Below are 17,125 nucleotides of genomic sequence, written 5' to 3'. Positions count from 1 at the left end.
ACTTCTTAAGGTGTTTTTAATATCATCTTCCTCAATCTCATTTTCTTAAAGAGGGGCACGTTAAAATCTTGCTCATCCATTCTAAATTCCAATTTAAGCTTATGATTACAGATTAAAAGTAAAATTTAAGTGCAACAAGCAATGGATACGAGGAAAAGAAACAAGAACATAAATGGCTAATGGAATTGACATGACCCAAAATATGATTGAGGCACCTCTAATCAGAATTCATCTTAAATTCAATTGTCATACTTGTTTCTAGTACTAATGGAACTCGCACAAGAAGTACTCAAAAATAGTACACGTATGACAACCTAAGTGGTTAATTACTAAAAAAAAAAATCATAATACCTGCCTAGAAGGCCTTTGTCGTAAGAGAAACAAGATTGTATGAAGGTGTTGTTTAGAAAGAAAGGGAAAAGAAGACGTGTTTTGCATTGAATATGCTACTACTGTGTTCAATGTGAGTTGTGTTTCATTAATTTAGAAAATGGGTCAGCGGGCCAACCTGCCTACCCGATCATAGATTCACGCATACTGCATTATGAGAGTCAACAGGTCAAAACCATAACTCTTTAATTTTTACTACATACATGGAATTAACTCGCTTGATCCACCTTGCATTGTCACCCTATCACTAATGTATGACATGTGACATTTATTTATACACATCAAATATTTTGAACTAATAAGTGTTGTTATAATTAATTCTAAAAAAACTTAAAATAAAAATTATGAAATAGATTGTTATATGTTAAAAAAAATCATAATGTTTAAAAGAGAAATCTAACAAAACTATTCTTCATATCACTTAATTTTATAATTAATATTATACAAGAAGATATTTGTTGTATTATCCTATAAATTACATAGTATTTCTGGTAAATAAATAAAATAATAAAGAGAATAATGATATTAAAGTTATAAATTATTATAATAATTTATTTGATTAATAAATATTAAAATATAAATATGTTTGAAAATCGTATTGAAACATATATTTCGAAAAACTAATTTATCATACATATTTTTTTATTAATGAAGTTTTTCTTTCACTTACATCATATAAATTTGTATGACGACAATTCTCAGCAATTATTTATATAAATACGTTTGTTCTATTCTTCAATGCTGTCAACAAAAGATTATATGATTTTCTGATTTGGTATTATTTTTAATTAAAAAACACCTAAAAGTTAAAAGTTTAATTAATTCATCTCTTTTATTATCAATACTATCATTTGTATAAAATATTTTTTGATCAGCTGCACCAACCGTATTGTTTCAATAAAATTTGATTTGATGTCCACATCTGCTACCATGGTCCCTCCATTTCAAGAATGGGACGGCACTCAGACGGAGGCTACCACTTTAAACCACCCTTTCCCCTCTCATTTTCTACGCATATTTATTTTATTATTATTATTATAATTACCATCGGAAATTTACAACCTCAATTAGTGTCTGTCTATATAAAAAACATAAACACAACCACATAGACATTGACGAAGCAAGCACCAAGAACAAGGTCGATTCGTTTCCTCTCTGAACAAGAAATATAGAAGATGAAGGTGAAGAAGGGTTGGCTTGCAGTTGAGGTAGAAGAAGAATCAGAAGAAGGTTTTGGCGAAGGCTCTCACAGATTTATGATTCCAATTTCGTATCTTTATCATCCTCTCTTCAAGAACCTTCTGGATAAGGCTTACGAGGTTTATGGCTACCACACCCAAGGTCCTCTCAAGCTTCCATGTTCAGTTGATGACTTTCTTCATCTCCGATGGAGAATCCACAAAGAAGCCACCACCCACCATCGCCATAACCATCTTCATCATCACCAACCTCATCGTCAACTTTCTAACTCCTTCTCTTTCCACTCTTGTTGATTTCCACTTTCTTCAACAAATAAAACAATCACACCGCTCTGTAATTACACACTGGAAGAGACAACTTGCACTGCATGCTAAACTTTTTCTATACTCCTATGTTTTTCTCTCTCTCTCTCTCTCTCTTTTCGTTTCTTTCTATACGATAATCATACGCACGCCACGTGTGCTTCCTGTTCATGCTCATGTTCATCTACTGTACAGAAAATTAGAACTGATGAGTAAAACAAGAAACAAAAAAATCTGACTTAGTGATGCAATTTCGTTTGGCAATGGTTTTCCCATCTGATACGATATATGTTTTTAATGTTAAGAGATTCATTTAAAATGCAATATTATTGTAATTTGATTTAGTTTTTTTTTATTCTCTTATATATACGGTTAAGATAGATTTTCAGTTTTTTAAATACCGTGTAAGATAAATTATCTAAATTGAATATACATAAACAAATTAATTTTAAAATAAATAGAGATTACTAAACTGAAGAAAAAAATATTTCAGGTAGGTGAGATACGACATAAAAAATCATATCCTATTAAAGTAAAATATTATGAGAAAAAAATACTGCACTTAATTATATTAATAATGATTTATAACTAAATGACATTAAATTTGTTAAATGACATTAACCTCAAATATGAATGTGTAAACATATGATAATAACGAATGCTTTTAGGCCCACGTGAATAATAGTGAAAAAAAAAATACTTAATTAAAGGAGAAGTATCTGTCATGCTAAACTGTACAAATAATTGAACACTTTCTCGAAGTAATTATATGCATTTAAAAAGGTGTTAAATTAACCATCTGGATATTATATACTCATCCATAATTTTTTAATGATTAATTATTAATCTTAGTTTTGTATTAATAAATATTTTGTAATCTCTGTACATATAAATTTTTCAAATTTATAAATGACTAGATGATACTAAAGCTAAGTAGGAAGAAGATATAACTAAAAAGATTTAAAAAAAAATGTCTGGATGAACTAAAAGGAAGGTAAAGTAATAAAACTAAAAAAGAAGAAACTTTAATCAAAGGGATAAAATAAGTGATAAAATCTCATAAAAATAACTATTATTCATTCACAACAAACTAGTCGAACCAATAAATTATTAAATTTATTTAAAAATTTAATTACATATAATGTTAAGAAGTGATTTTAAACTTAACTTTATAAAAGTATGTATAACCTAATTTAACTTTATAAAAGTATTTATAGCTGTCTCTATTTTATATTAAAAAGTAAATTTTAAATAAAACCTAACTTTATAAAATTAGTCTGTAATATAAAATTTGTATCTATTTATGTGTAATAAATTAAAGTTTGAATTAGTTGTTAATGATTTTAGTGATGATGGTGATTAAAATAATTTGATTGGTTTATGATAATTTAAAGAGTAAAGTTAAAGGAAGTTGAAAAGGTAAATTGACAGGTTTAGGAGTGAGTGGTGGTCTTATTCAAAATGACTAAGGTCTCCTTTTTGGTTGATCCTTCGCAAACTTAGGGATATGCTCTTTCAATAAAGCAAAATTTTGTGGTCTTCTCTTCATTCTCTATTCAAATTCATTTTGGTCAGAAAGAGGGTGTCCCAGCTTTTAACGAATTTTCTTCATTTACAACTCTAGATTTTGGTTGAATTTTTATGTTGCTACACTTTTAAAATAAACTAATTTTAATATATTAATTTTTTAATATATTTAAAGATCAAAATTATTGTACATAAATGTATTTTAAGATAACAACACAAAAAACAACTTGAAGAAAAGGAAATCGAAATTCATTGAGGCACCTCCAATCATTTACCAACATTTACTTCAATTGTCATATTCTTGACAAGAAGATAGCTCCTTTTCATTTCTTCCCATTCTTTCAAGATATCACTTGTTCCTCTCAAAATTTGAAAGTGTTGTGTATATAAAAAAAAATTGTGTTTTATTCATAAAAGAAATCTTTGGTAAAGATTTTGATTGGAGTTTTTCTTAGTTCCTCAATTTTCGCTGACTATTGAGATTAAAATAGATTTTTGTTTAATTAAAAAAACTATAAGGTTAATTTTTAAAATTATAAGAATTAAATAAGTAACTAAACCTAATTAAATTAATTTTTTAATGTTGAGTTGATTAAATATGATTACTGATTTTCAAATATGTTACAAAATGTTAATTAGGCTAGTAGAATGGAAAGAAAACAAAAAACGCTTGCTGGGCATGTTTTTTTTAATAACTGGGCCATCTCATATGCCACGCTTAGTTTTACTTTTAGGCTCCTTTTTTATGCACCCCAATAATTTTGAGCTGCACCCTATGATTTTTAAAATGATATTTTATCTTTTGTGAAAGTGACTTCCGAGTTCCTGTTCTGAAAATCTTCCAAAACAATATTTTCATAATTTTTGAAATAATTAGAATGGAATTTATAAAATGGGATTTATGGAACAAGTTTTCTAAAATACATGAAATGCATTTTCGAATGAGTTTTCTGACAGAATTTCTAAAACAAGAACTTTTCTCTTTCTTCTTCATGAGCAACGGCTATGAACAGTAATGAAAGCGGTGGTGTGGAGTTAGTAATAAAGGGGTGCATGAAGGAACGACCTACTTTTTATTAAAAAAGGCCTGAGAGATTATGGACTAACTTCACCAAATTAATCAATTAAAATAGTTCTATTCTCTATTAACTATTTCACCAAATTATGTCTTAATTGTATATGTTTATTCTTTCTATTGTAATTTTTAGTTTTAGCTATAACCAATGCTTATTAATAATCACAGTGTATTGACACATACAAGGTTGGTTTCACTCTTAGTGAAATGTTTAATGAGGTTTTCAACCATTGAGCTTCACTATTAACCATTTCGAGAGCAACAAACTCATATTTTATTGTTGATCTTGCAATAATTGTTTGTCTGATTGATTTCCATGTATAGCACCATCCTCAAGTTTGAATACATAACTAGTGGATTTTATCTCATCTGAATCGAAGATCTGGTTATTGTACCCTTATAGTACAACGAAAAATTCATTATACTCAATTGCATAATCCATTTAACCTCTAAAGTATGTATAAGTCTTGCAAGTGCATCCTAATATTTCTTATTAGAGCATCAAGTACACCTACTCAGTCTACTTACTGCATAAGCAATATCAAATATAGAAAAGCTCATTTAAAAAATAGATTGTCTTCTATTTTTTTTTAATTTTTAGTTAGCATCATAAGAGTGGTTTCAAGTCATGATGTTCACACTTCCTAAGAAGTTTCTCAATATATTCTTGTTGGGATATTAATATGCTATATTCCTTCTTTATAATTCTAACACCTAAAATCACATTAACTTCACTCATATCTTTCATTTCAAATTTGGATCCTAATGGCCAAGATTAATTATAATATAGCATATGAGTCCATAATGTAAATAGAAAAACTTGATTCATTAACAATTTTAGAAATATTAAGTATAAAGAGATCTTGATCACAATATCACAAAAATATTATTTTTTGTTATAACAATCTTATCAAATTCAAATGACACTTTAATCCAAACTTTTTCGAGTTTCTAGAGAGATTACATTAACTCTAATAGAGGGTACAAATTGTTGGGTACAAACAAAGTCCTACATCGGATAAAATAAGAGATGCACGTGAGTTTATATACACATAAAATACCTCAATTGGTAAGAAACATTTTGGAGTGATCATCCAAAAAAAAATTTGTAAAAGCTTTACCCAAAACGGACAATATCTTATCAGTGTGGAGATCTATGTGTGTGGGTTGAACCTCCCTACATATATAGCACATCCTTGTACTAGTGGAAGAGATAAAAACACTTATGTTTGCACAATGTCTAGTAGTACCAAAGTTTATCGTCCATTTATTCATATTGACAATTTATTTCTGAGATAACTGTAACAAGAGTATCTTCCCCTTCGGCTTTATTTTGCGGAGCACGTTGAGGAGTAAATTAACAATTTCATGTTTCTATAGGATAGTTATGTTCCAATGCAAAAGAGAAGGATTTAGGATTTTGGATTATAATACTGTATTTCAATAACAAATGTGTGTTTGGGTTAACAACTGAACTGAATTCTTATTAATAAGTTCTTACCATATAAGCTTACGCCATAAATTTAACCATAAAAGTGATTGAAACTAGCTAAACAAAACTTATAGAACTCAAGCCATTTTCATAAGCCTAAATAAGGCTCTCATCAAAAGACATAATTTTATAGTCTATAAAAAATTGAATGTCCTAGGTTTTCCCCATTAACTTATCTGGCACATGATTTGGTTAAGTATACTGCTACTTCTTCAATAAAAACTTTCAGCACTTGGGGGACAGGAATAATGCAGCTGCCACTGATTAGTAAACTTTCATACTCAAAACGTTGCATGTGGTGCCAATCACACCTGTTTCCTGAAAGCCAGTTAATCATTTTCTGAACTTAGCCGATTTTGTGATTAGTACATCATCATTGAAATTATTGTCTTCGCCTAGCTAGATTCTACTCAACTTTGTGCTTCGGTTTTAAATGAAAATAGTGTGTTGCTTTGCTGTTGGGTATCAAGCAGCTAGATATCCGGTAGTTCCTGTAATTTTGGTTCTTTTTTTTATTCCAATGTAAATATGTTCTTTATTTTTTTTCATCTTCTTTCTTAGGTGTCCTTCAGCTACTTGATAAAAATATGGTTAACGTTCAAATTTAAAAGAAAAATTAACTTCCCATTTGACTTTTATAGTGAATCAACTCTACCTTTTAGTTCTCACATTTATTAATCTATGCATACCATTTTTAATATCTTTATAGGAGTAGGTATTAAAATTAAAAGGGATTAAACCAGCGTGCATGAATTAAAATGTATAAATTTTGAGTAATGAAGTAAAAAGTAAATTTATACTGATAAATGAATAGTTAAAGCTTATATTTAGAATATTGTTTGTCTTTGTAGTTGAGTTGTTGAAGACATGACTGTTAATTAAATGAGTTCACAGATTTGACTGTTAAGCTAATGTCATGCATTGACGTAAACTTGCTGTCTTGTGGTGCCTTGCTTCTTCAGAACGTAGAAAGCTAAAAGTGTCCAATCAAAAAGCCCAAAAAGGAAAGAAAACCATAAAGATAGGGTTTTGCATGATCGAGTAGTGTAACTCCCACTCACTTGTAGCTTAAGTTGAAGCAAATTAGCTGCACAGATCAACCAACTATAGCCTAATACCCTAAACAACATTTCACGGATATAATATTCACTTTGGTTCCTGTTCTCTCTTCATCAATTTTTAATTACATTTTAGTATTGTTACACTTTATAAAAAAATATGCAAATTTATTTTATTACAATTTTTTAATTTATTTTATTTTATTTTCATGAAAAGTTTCACAACATATACAAAAAAAAAATGGTGACTTTCTGCCAACAATTCTGTTTGAGTCCTAATATGTGTATAGTTTTATGTTATGTGAATAATCTACCCTCATTACTTTTCATGCTATTTTCTTCCTATATGTCATTTTTTACCACTTTCATTTTTCTCTCTCCTAACTCTCTCTTCCTTCCAGCTCAACACTCCAAAATGGGGTGTAGCTTTCTCTTCAAGTCGTTTATTTTATTTTTTTTGGGGTTTTGAACTTATGGATTACACACAAAGCTAATGTGATTTGTCATTCTGTTTGTTCCCCGAGAAAGTTAAACCAGGTGGTTGTAGTAAATTGCAGAAGCAGGCATAATTATATGAGCCTATATGTTGTTAATTGTCACCCTATAGGTGGTGATGATGCTATATATATATTATTTTTTATTCGTATGGATGTTGCGGTGATTGATGTAATGGTAGTGGTATATGGTTTTGCAAGGAAGACGGAGACACGAAGACGAAGCATTTAGGAGTAGCAGAAAGTGGGTACGGGAGTGGGTAGTTTATGATGATAATATGAAATTGGAATTCCAGTTGATGTTTTTTAGGTTAGTTTGGGTTGTGTATTTGTACGAAGAAGAGATAGCATGGCACTGCATTTATTAAAAGGAAAAATGGAATTGTGAATTTTGTTGAGCATGAAAATGGCATTACAGTGGTCCTGTAATTCAGCTTTCTTTGGTGGCATTAATTAGTTAGTATTAAGTGTCCTTTAAAACATAAAGCTAAAGTGTTTGATATGTGGAAAATGAGAAAGAAAGATGGATGGATCTTTGGATTCCCCGTCGCGGTTGACATGCACGGATCTTGATATATAAAGTGGATGGTAATAAATGTCTGCGCTGATTAGTCAAAACATTGGGACATAGCTTTCCTGTTGAGCTTATGGCTCGACAATTGAGAGACTCTCCATCAAACCTCATCCACTCATCAACTTTCTTTCTTCTTGCTCGTTTTCTCATAAACACAAACATAATCACCATTTTTCATCTCATCTCTGCTTTCATATTGAAAAATCCTGAGATGGATTTTGGTGATGATGGAAGATGCAGGCGATATATGAATTAGGGGAGTGCCCGAGAAATGCGCAAAGAGAAGAGAAGACTACAGGGTGTTGAAGATGCTATGCTTAACATAACAACAGTAACATACACAAGAGCAGTGATGAGCATTATGATGACCCCATAATTGAAAATAAGGTGGTCCCCACTTCAACAGTAACCAAACATCTATCTATCTATGTATCATGTATGTGTGGTCCCCCACGTGAACCATGTCTTCAATTCCCACCACGTGCTATTGTCCCCCGCCATGGGACCCACGCTCCGCCGTACCACCCAGCATTTATTGCTATCACATGGTCATGCCTGCAGCGTACCATGCTCGGAGAATCTCACCCGTCCATTCCACCCACACGCCTTTGACTCTTCATTTACTACTACTACTACAAATATTAAATTACTCCCTCTCCCTCCTCTCTCTCTTCTAAAATACTAATTTCTCATTAATATCTGTCATATGGTATTAGTAGCTTCAACAACTACAACAACACTATCTGATTAAACACTTTGTTAATAGTCTTCCATGGAATGGAAGAGCCTGGTTTTGAGTGGTCCAGCTCAAGAGAGGCTTAAATGCGGATGCTGCTGTGTCTTGTACTCATAATAATAATAATAATAATTACTATTATTATTATTACTATTATTATTAAAATAGAAAAATGGTAGCTAGGGTTGGAGTTATTGATGATTTCCTCCTCGTTACTCGGGTTGTTTCACTCCCTTCTCCCCATCCTACGCTCCCGCTGACACCGACATGTCCCCTTCTCTTTCTCACCCTCCGATCACAACTTTCAACGGCTCTCATTCACGCATTCCCTATTCGCCGTCTTTCCCATGACGTCTTTCACGCAACACACCTTCATTTATTTATTATTATTCATTATTCATTATTCATTATTATAATAATGCGTAATCAACAACACCAAACAATACCACTACTGCTACCACAACACTATCACAAAAATGTGCCTTTCACCAACTGCACGCATGCATGCATCATGCATGTGCATTGTCATTCATCACCAGACAGCCCTTCTTCCATGCCTCATGCTTCCACTTTCTTTTCTGGTGTTACGCATCTTCTTCTCAACGTAACAGATAACTTCTTCTTCTTCTTTTTCTTCTCCATCTTCTTCTTCTTCTTCCTCGAATCTTCTTTTGCTTGATTAAGATGCCATGAAATCTCACACGGCCCGGCCTTATCACATTGATTAGTAAGACAAAAATAAGATACCGTTGCATGAATTCAATTCAATGAATTACATGGAATTGGTGTACCTACTCAAACTACCTAGGTAATACTGGTAGGGACATGCTATTTCTATACTTTCATAATGCATGTCTATTTAATATGTCTCACCATCTTATAAAATATTATTATCATTATCACAAAAACAATACTGCTTAATTATACTTATTACTCAGGTTAATTATTTCTACTTGTTTTCTCATATAACGCTTATGGTAATAATTAACGTCACAGATCCTAATCGCAATACATTTAATATAAAAAAACAGTATATGTTAATTCTACAAACAACGACACTGCTTTTTAAAAAATACATGTAAAAAATACTATGAACTTTAATTGTTAGATTATCGTCCCAAATAAATTTCATTAATTCAATTCTTAAACATTTTGATGTTAACTTAGTGAGTATGTGTTATAATAGGAAATAAATCTAACATTATTTTTTTCTTTTGTCAATCTTCAATTACTCTGAATGAATTTATATATTAATGAAATATCAAATTATATTGAAATTTTATATGTAAAGGTAATACACACAATAAGAATTTATTAACGGCGGGTTAATTAGAAACTCTTCCTTGTATGCAAATTAGAAGAATAAATTTAGATATATATGTTATAAAAAAAAGTAAATTTTAAACCTAACTCAACTTCATAAATTGGTTTTTAAGGTAAGATTTGTACCTACGTATACTTTAAATTTACCTTATCTATAATTGATGTAAGATTTCCATCACACCCTCTCATGCCAAGGTATGTAAATCTCATGCGTGGGACTAAAGATCAATGAGTGATTTGATAGCAGACCCAATAGAGGTGGAATGATATGTGTTTCTGCTGAAATGGGACGAGGATAATCGTTTGTCTGAAAGTCTTGGGTGCCGAATGTCCTCCTTGCTCCAAATAACCTATAGTGTAAAGGGGGTGACCTGCAGAACACACTCCGACGCTCAAATCAGAATTTTTCTCTATAGGTCTTTTATAATTAAATTGCGAGTCAAAGTAAGTTTACCTCGACATTAAACTCTTATTTCTAGAGTTTAAAAGAATCTGACCAATTAATTTACCTTTTAATGAGCATTAATGCAAACCTTAACTGCTTAATAGTGCCATTGTAACATTAATTGCACCTTAACTCTACTCAACGGTTGTCGGGACCCAACGGTTATGAGATGCTTTCTTGCCATGTCAATCGCTCAGTCCTATCCACTATTTTACCACCTTATATATCCGATCGTTAGATATAGGCCCACAATAACAATATGTCCAACAAATACAGATATTGCTAGAATATACTCTAATTCATGACTTTCGTAACATGTTAAGAAGTGAAACTTTAAGTTTAACTTCACTCGACAAAATTATCGTGTTAGGTAAGATTTATATTTACATATACTCTAAATTGGTCTCTTTTGAATCCATGTAAAACTTTTAACCGTACACAAAACAAATATATAAGCTAATTATAGTTTAACGAGTTATTTAAATATTTTAAAGATAAATTTCAACTAATACTTAATATACTTTATTAATTCTTTTTAGGAAACCCTGCTTTCATCATAATGTCGACCATATCTATATTAAATTTTGTGCTCGTCTCTCTTTTTCTGAATAGTAAATAGGTCTAACATATATTTAATGTCTATGTGAGCAACGAATACAAAATTTTAACGTAATCTGGCTAATTATGTTAAAAAAATTGACACATAAAATTAGTATTTAAATATTCATTTTAATATAATAAATTGTATTTCTTGAACCACTGTTATAAAGACATTCCAAAATCATTTTGATTATGTAAGGGTGAGTTAGTAAAAATGATTATATTTACTTAAATGTTCACAAATAATTCGATTAAATGACTATTGAGTAAACTCTTGTCACGTAAATATTCCGTTGTTTAAAAAACACAATGAAATATGTTTAAAAAACTCATTAGAAATGAAAATTATTTTTATAAATTCAAATATTTTTGTAAGCAATCTCTAATAGCATTATTATTATTATTATACAATAAAGTTGTGCTTATACGCTATAAACTCTGAAATATTCTTTAATTGGTTAGAAAGAATTTATATATTACGAAATACCCAGGGTGCTTCAACCCTGAATACATAAAAGTTATAAAATATAAATGCAAGGTCACATAATGTAATGTCAAAATACCATAAACTTTCTACAATACAGAAAGTGTAATATCATTTGTCTGTTGAATTTATAATTTAAAAATTATAGCAAGATTTGATTCTATTAATGTAGATCCAAAAGTTCTACTATGATCAAGATTTTAAGTCATATAATCGAAACGGATTAGACTAATTTTTTTCAAAAAAAGTGGTTACTTACAATAATAAGATCCTCACATCCCTCTCCTTGAATTTTCTTAATCTCGTTTTTATTTTCCCAATTAATTAATGAATAAAAATATCGAAAATTAGAATAAAATTTATAATTTTGAGTTTGCTAAACAATTTGGGTCCCTAAAGCATTATAATGTAATATGACTTTAACAAACACATAATGTTTGTACCTCAACCATTCATCATGATCGCTCTCCACTACATATTGTACCTCAGATATATTTATACAGAAACGATAGATAAGAAAGTTATATATTTTGGGAGAAAATACATGCATATGCTACCTCACACGAAAGGAATAATAAAATTGGAAAGAAAAAATAATATGGGAGGGTAAGAAGAAACATTTACAACTCAGTTGATGGATCGTTAGTTTCTTGAAACTGTAAAATGAGATGACCTATAAGAAGGTAGACATTGGACATGACACTGGTTTGAGTCAGAAGTGTATATCTGGCCCTCTTTATGATACTTTTTATCTGCTACTGTTAATCATATCATATTACCTAATATGCACCACCGGATCCATTTATTTATAATATGTTTCTCATTACTATTTTATTTCATATTCAAATATACATATACCTTTCTAACATGTGATTGCAAACATTCTTACGCAAGACGCTGTAAGTGAACATGGCACACGTATAAATCCTTGTTTTTCCAGTATGCTCACACACATACACACATATATACAGAAGGTATTTATGTATTAACGTCCTTGAAGGAGCTGGATATAGTTGAAGGTCAATTAATGCGACCATAACTTCGAGTGTATGAGTGAAGAAAGGAGTTCTGAAACATTGTTTTTCCAATTGATTTGGGAGAATGAGTGATGCCTACAAACATTTTTATGAGACTCATAATTTTTTCTACTGAGTCCAATAATTGACGAGACTGGTGTACACAAAAGGCTGAGACTATTTTCTCTAGCTCAACTAGACCACACAGGTAGGATGAAAACATTTTCTTGGCTACACTTTCACTGTAGCTGCTACACATTTAAGCTGTTTGCGTATTGATTTTATGGTGAATGTTAAAATTAAGAAGAGAATTTTGGTGGGTAATTAGAGAGAGAGAGAGAGAGAAAAGTGAAAAAGAAAGGAAGAAGAGTGTGTGATTGTGATATGATGTGGCCGTGCGGGTAACGTATAGTACAGAGGAGTTTGAAAGTAGGGATAACAAAAGGCTAAAAATAATAAGGCAATGATGAAAGAATCGCATTAAAGACATAGTTGTCTCGTGTCAAGTGTATTTTAAATACTCATTTTGTCTTCTTCTCCGTGTTTGACTACCACCAACTGTTGGTAGCAGGTAACAGGTAACAGCTTTGTTGGTTGACCGGCACCATCAGGTAATTCCCACCACAATCTTTTCATTCAAAAACATTATTATTATTAATAATTCAGAATCAAAATGCAGAACTACTTATTTTATAATTATAGTATTGTGTTTTATTGTTGGTTTGTTACAGAAGTGAGAAGTGGTAGCTAGCCATAATAAGATTCGGATGAATTAACGTTTGGTAACTGAATTTAGTAAAATTTAGAGTAAAACTCGTAAGATGAAAGAGATCGAAATGACTTGGTGGTAGTTTGTTGAAGGAATTTGTGCGTGTTTTGTGGGAATTTTGTTGTTTATGATGTTGTTATGTTACAGGTGAGTAGTTAGTTTAAGTTCCGTTTTGCATAAGCTAATTATGGAACATCTGAATGGGTGAGTAAAAAGCAGCATTATGTGGTGTGAGTCAGTGCTTGGCCTTATTTCTCTCTCTTCTCTTATATAAGAAGGTATATGTGGGTTAGGGTTTTGAGGGAGAAAGAAGGAAACGCGTTGAGATGGGTTGGTATTGAGGGGAATGTTGGCTGGCTCGAGGCTTTTCACAAACGAGGTTCACAGTGGATGGAACTATAAGGCTTCGGACCAGGCTTCATTCCCCTCAAAAGTACTTCCTTCATGGATCAGTTTCTACTTTCTAATCATCAACTACTTCAAACACAACATAAGTAGCTACCTAGGTTCACATGTTGTTCATTCCTTGCAAAGGTGAGGTTGAGAGGAATGTTGTCTGGCTCGAGGTCATGGAGGAGGAGAGTTCTCAGATCAACTCTTTCACTCAAAGTTTCCAATGGAAATTTACCCTCTAACACCAAAATGATTCTCGGACCAGGCTTCATTCCCCCCACCCAACTTTTGCTTTTTTCTTTCTCACAATCTTCATACTTTGCATGCCCCCCATGGTAAGCCTTTCTCTTTCTTTCATCTTTCTCTCAAATTTTAACACTCAATATGCCCTTTTGCAGCTTCTTTTTGCAGGGTCAGAATTTTCAACTCACAAGCCGTCTTGTTTTGTTTTACCTGTAAATCTTTGTAAAGGTTGTATTTTTCGTAGCTTCTCACAAATCCTTGCTATAGAACTTCTTTGATGGGTTAATCAATCTGTTTACATGTATGGCTTAAGAAACAAGCTTGAGTTTGCTTCTGTACAGATTGTTGTGTAACTATGCTCAAGTCTCCCAAGTTTTCGCATTTAATTTGAAAGCATTTCGTATCTGTGAAGAATCAATCCACGTTTGCAAATGTATTCATCTAAGAGGATAGTCATATTTTTTAAAATGAACTGCTATCTTTTCAAACAGGCTTCTTGTTTTTGGTCTATTTTCTCTCTCTCTCTCACGTTCACTCATGTGGAGCGCAAAGCAAATCTGTCTAGTTTTCTGGATACTAATTGTATATTAACATTTGAGAGAGGTAAGATAGTAAGAATATGTTAAGAAAAAAGTTGGCTAATCCAAGGCTCTCACACCTGCGGGAATGTTTATATCACGTGGACAAGAAAGGTGAATGAAAGCATCAACAGTGAAAACCTATCAGATGTGAAATTCTTTCTTTATCTGCAACTAGCTGCTATACCTCTTAGGTCTTTCTAGCGTTTCAAAACATAACATCCCTCTTCTGAAGTCCTTCCAGATTTGAATAATGTTTCAGCTTTTTGTCAATTAACCTGTTTTCAGGCCGGTGAAAATTATAGGGAAGGCAACTCCATAATTTACTTGGGAAAAAGGCTTTGCCATCATTTTCATCAACATCTGAATGAATGTACTTCAGGTAAATTAACAGTTACCCAGTAAAGCAAGTAATAAATAGATATTTAATAAGCTATTAAATTTAATTATAACACTTATGACATGCATGTACAACTCCTTCAAACGAATACTCTCACAAGTCTATATGTATAAATTAATATGCGTGATGTGAGGTTTTGAAACATGATGCAGTGTTGAATTTATTATAGTTTTGTTGTGTAGTGAAATGACAGTGACGAGTGTTGAAGGCATGCACTGAGTAGCTGGTGAAGGTGCTGAGAGACATAGCTAAAGGAGAAAGAGCAATGAATGAAAGAAGAGAAGAGAAGAGATGTGCTGGAACAGTTAACGAGAAGAAGTGAGAATCAGGAGAAGCTATGTGTCTGAGCCTGTGACTTTTGGTAGCTAGGTGGAGAACAGATATATGATTATGATCTATGACCACACCACGCCAGCTTCCATTATCATGACGACCCAGATGTGTGTATCTAGCTGCATGCATAACTAAGCTGATGCAAACTAAACCTGGAAAAAAGAGAAAGAGAAAATGCAACTTCTCTCTTCTATTCTATAATTAAGACTCTGATATGTGTGTTTTAGTGTAATGTATTTATGGAGCTTCTAAAGCTGTTGAAAATTCAGAATCCATCTCCGGAAAAGGTTGGATCAGCAATATCAGGTTCATCACCCTTTTCGTGGAGTCACTGTAGTAATAGTGAGATGAGATCTTTTAGCATTTGAAATTGAAAAGCATTTGGAGAGAGAAAGAGAAAGAAAGTAAATGTAGAGTATCTGATATGTTTCTTGGGAAATGAAACTAAGAGAAAGACACAGCAACTCGGGGACCGGTTCATGACAAACTTGGTCTCTTTAAAGAAGTGAAACAATTGCACTCCTTTTATTGTTGACACAGCTTCATTGTTAATTTATTATCATTTTAGCTAGCTCCTACCTTTTCCACTGTCACCTACCCAGCAACAAAATCTTCAAAAAACCACTTTATGTATCAATAAACAGATTCAAAACAATCCCTGTAACGTTTCTTTTCACTTAACAATATATAACACAGTGACAAATACCAAAATTTGACATTTTCTTTATGCTCCGTACAATTATTTAAGTTCCTGTAACAAGATCATAGGTTTGTTTTCATGTGTAAGCATATATATGATGCATAACACTGTTTACTATTCAGTCAGCTCGATTCCACAGCATAAAAAGAGAGTTTAAAATAACGAAAGACAGTGTTGGTATGAGTTAAAATGTTATTTGGCTGCTGAATCATTTCATTTGAAATGTGTGGTAATTTGAGCCTGGAATTTAGCTAGATGATTATTTGGCTCCTTTTAAACGAGTGGAAGTTTGGTTTGTTGTTGAATTTGGGAGCATAGATAGAAGGGGAAAAGAGAGGGACAAAATGATTTGGGCCATGATTTGTTTGGTAAGGAAAAAGCAGTGAAAGGAAAGGGACAAGGAGATCATACAATCTCTCAGGGAGGATTGGAAAAGGAAATATAGTACTAAAGAGTGTCCATATATGTCTTCATATTCGTTTTGTTTTTAACCGATTGCATCTGTCTTAATCCAATACAAGCTTAACAGTACTTCTGCACTTGCTTCCTCACTCATCCAAACCTCATACATCATATATATATATATATACATAGATAGATAGATATGTGTGTGTAATCTTTTCATTCTCAAACTATTAGTCGCATCTCAAATCCTAGCTGCATAACCAAGTCTTCTTAGAATATTTTGTGTTTACCAGCTTATTGTTTAGAAGAGTAATTCCAGTATTTATTTTTCACTTTTATTCTTCTAAATAAATAAAATAACTGGTTAATTTTACGGTAATAAAAAGTTAGTATCATTTAATTTTAGTAATCTCAGTTCAATTTTTATAAGTATATCTCATGGGGAACTTGGTAAAAACGATTCATGAAAAATAGATATCACCATATATTATGAGGATGAAATAGAAAATTTGATTATTTTACACGGATTAAATATAGACCCAAATGAATTTATTTAGTTAAAGTGTACAGTGGATCAAAAGGTTAAAT

General features: G+C 31.7%; 1 long non-coding RNA gene across 1 annotated transcript; it reads left to right on the top strand.

The window, feature by feature from the left end:
* Window positions 1–13,442: 13,442 nt before the first annotated feature.
* LOC108324420 (uncharacterized) lies at window positions 13,443–16,087 on the top strand. Its single transcript, XR_001831789.2, has 2 exons — window positions 13,443–15,081; window positions 15,282–16,087. It is a non-coding gene; the product is annotated as an uncharacterized LOC108324420 (long non-coding RNA).
* The last annotated feature ends 1,038 nt before the right edge of the window (window positions 16,088–17,125 follow it).

This window comes from Vigna angularis, chromosome 1 (genome assembly GCF_016808095.1).
Source record: "Vigna angularis cultivar LongXiaoDou No.4 chromosome 1, ASM1680809v1, whole genome shotgun sequence".
Classification (NCBI taxonomy): Eukaryota; Viridiplantae; Streptophyta; class Magnoliopsida; order Fabales; family Fabaceae; genus Vigna; species Vigna angularis.
This window is presented reverse-complemented; position numbering and strand designations above follow the sequence as displayed.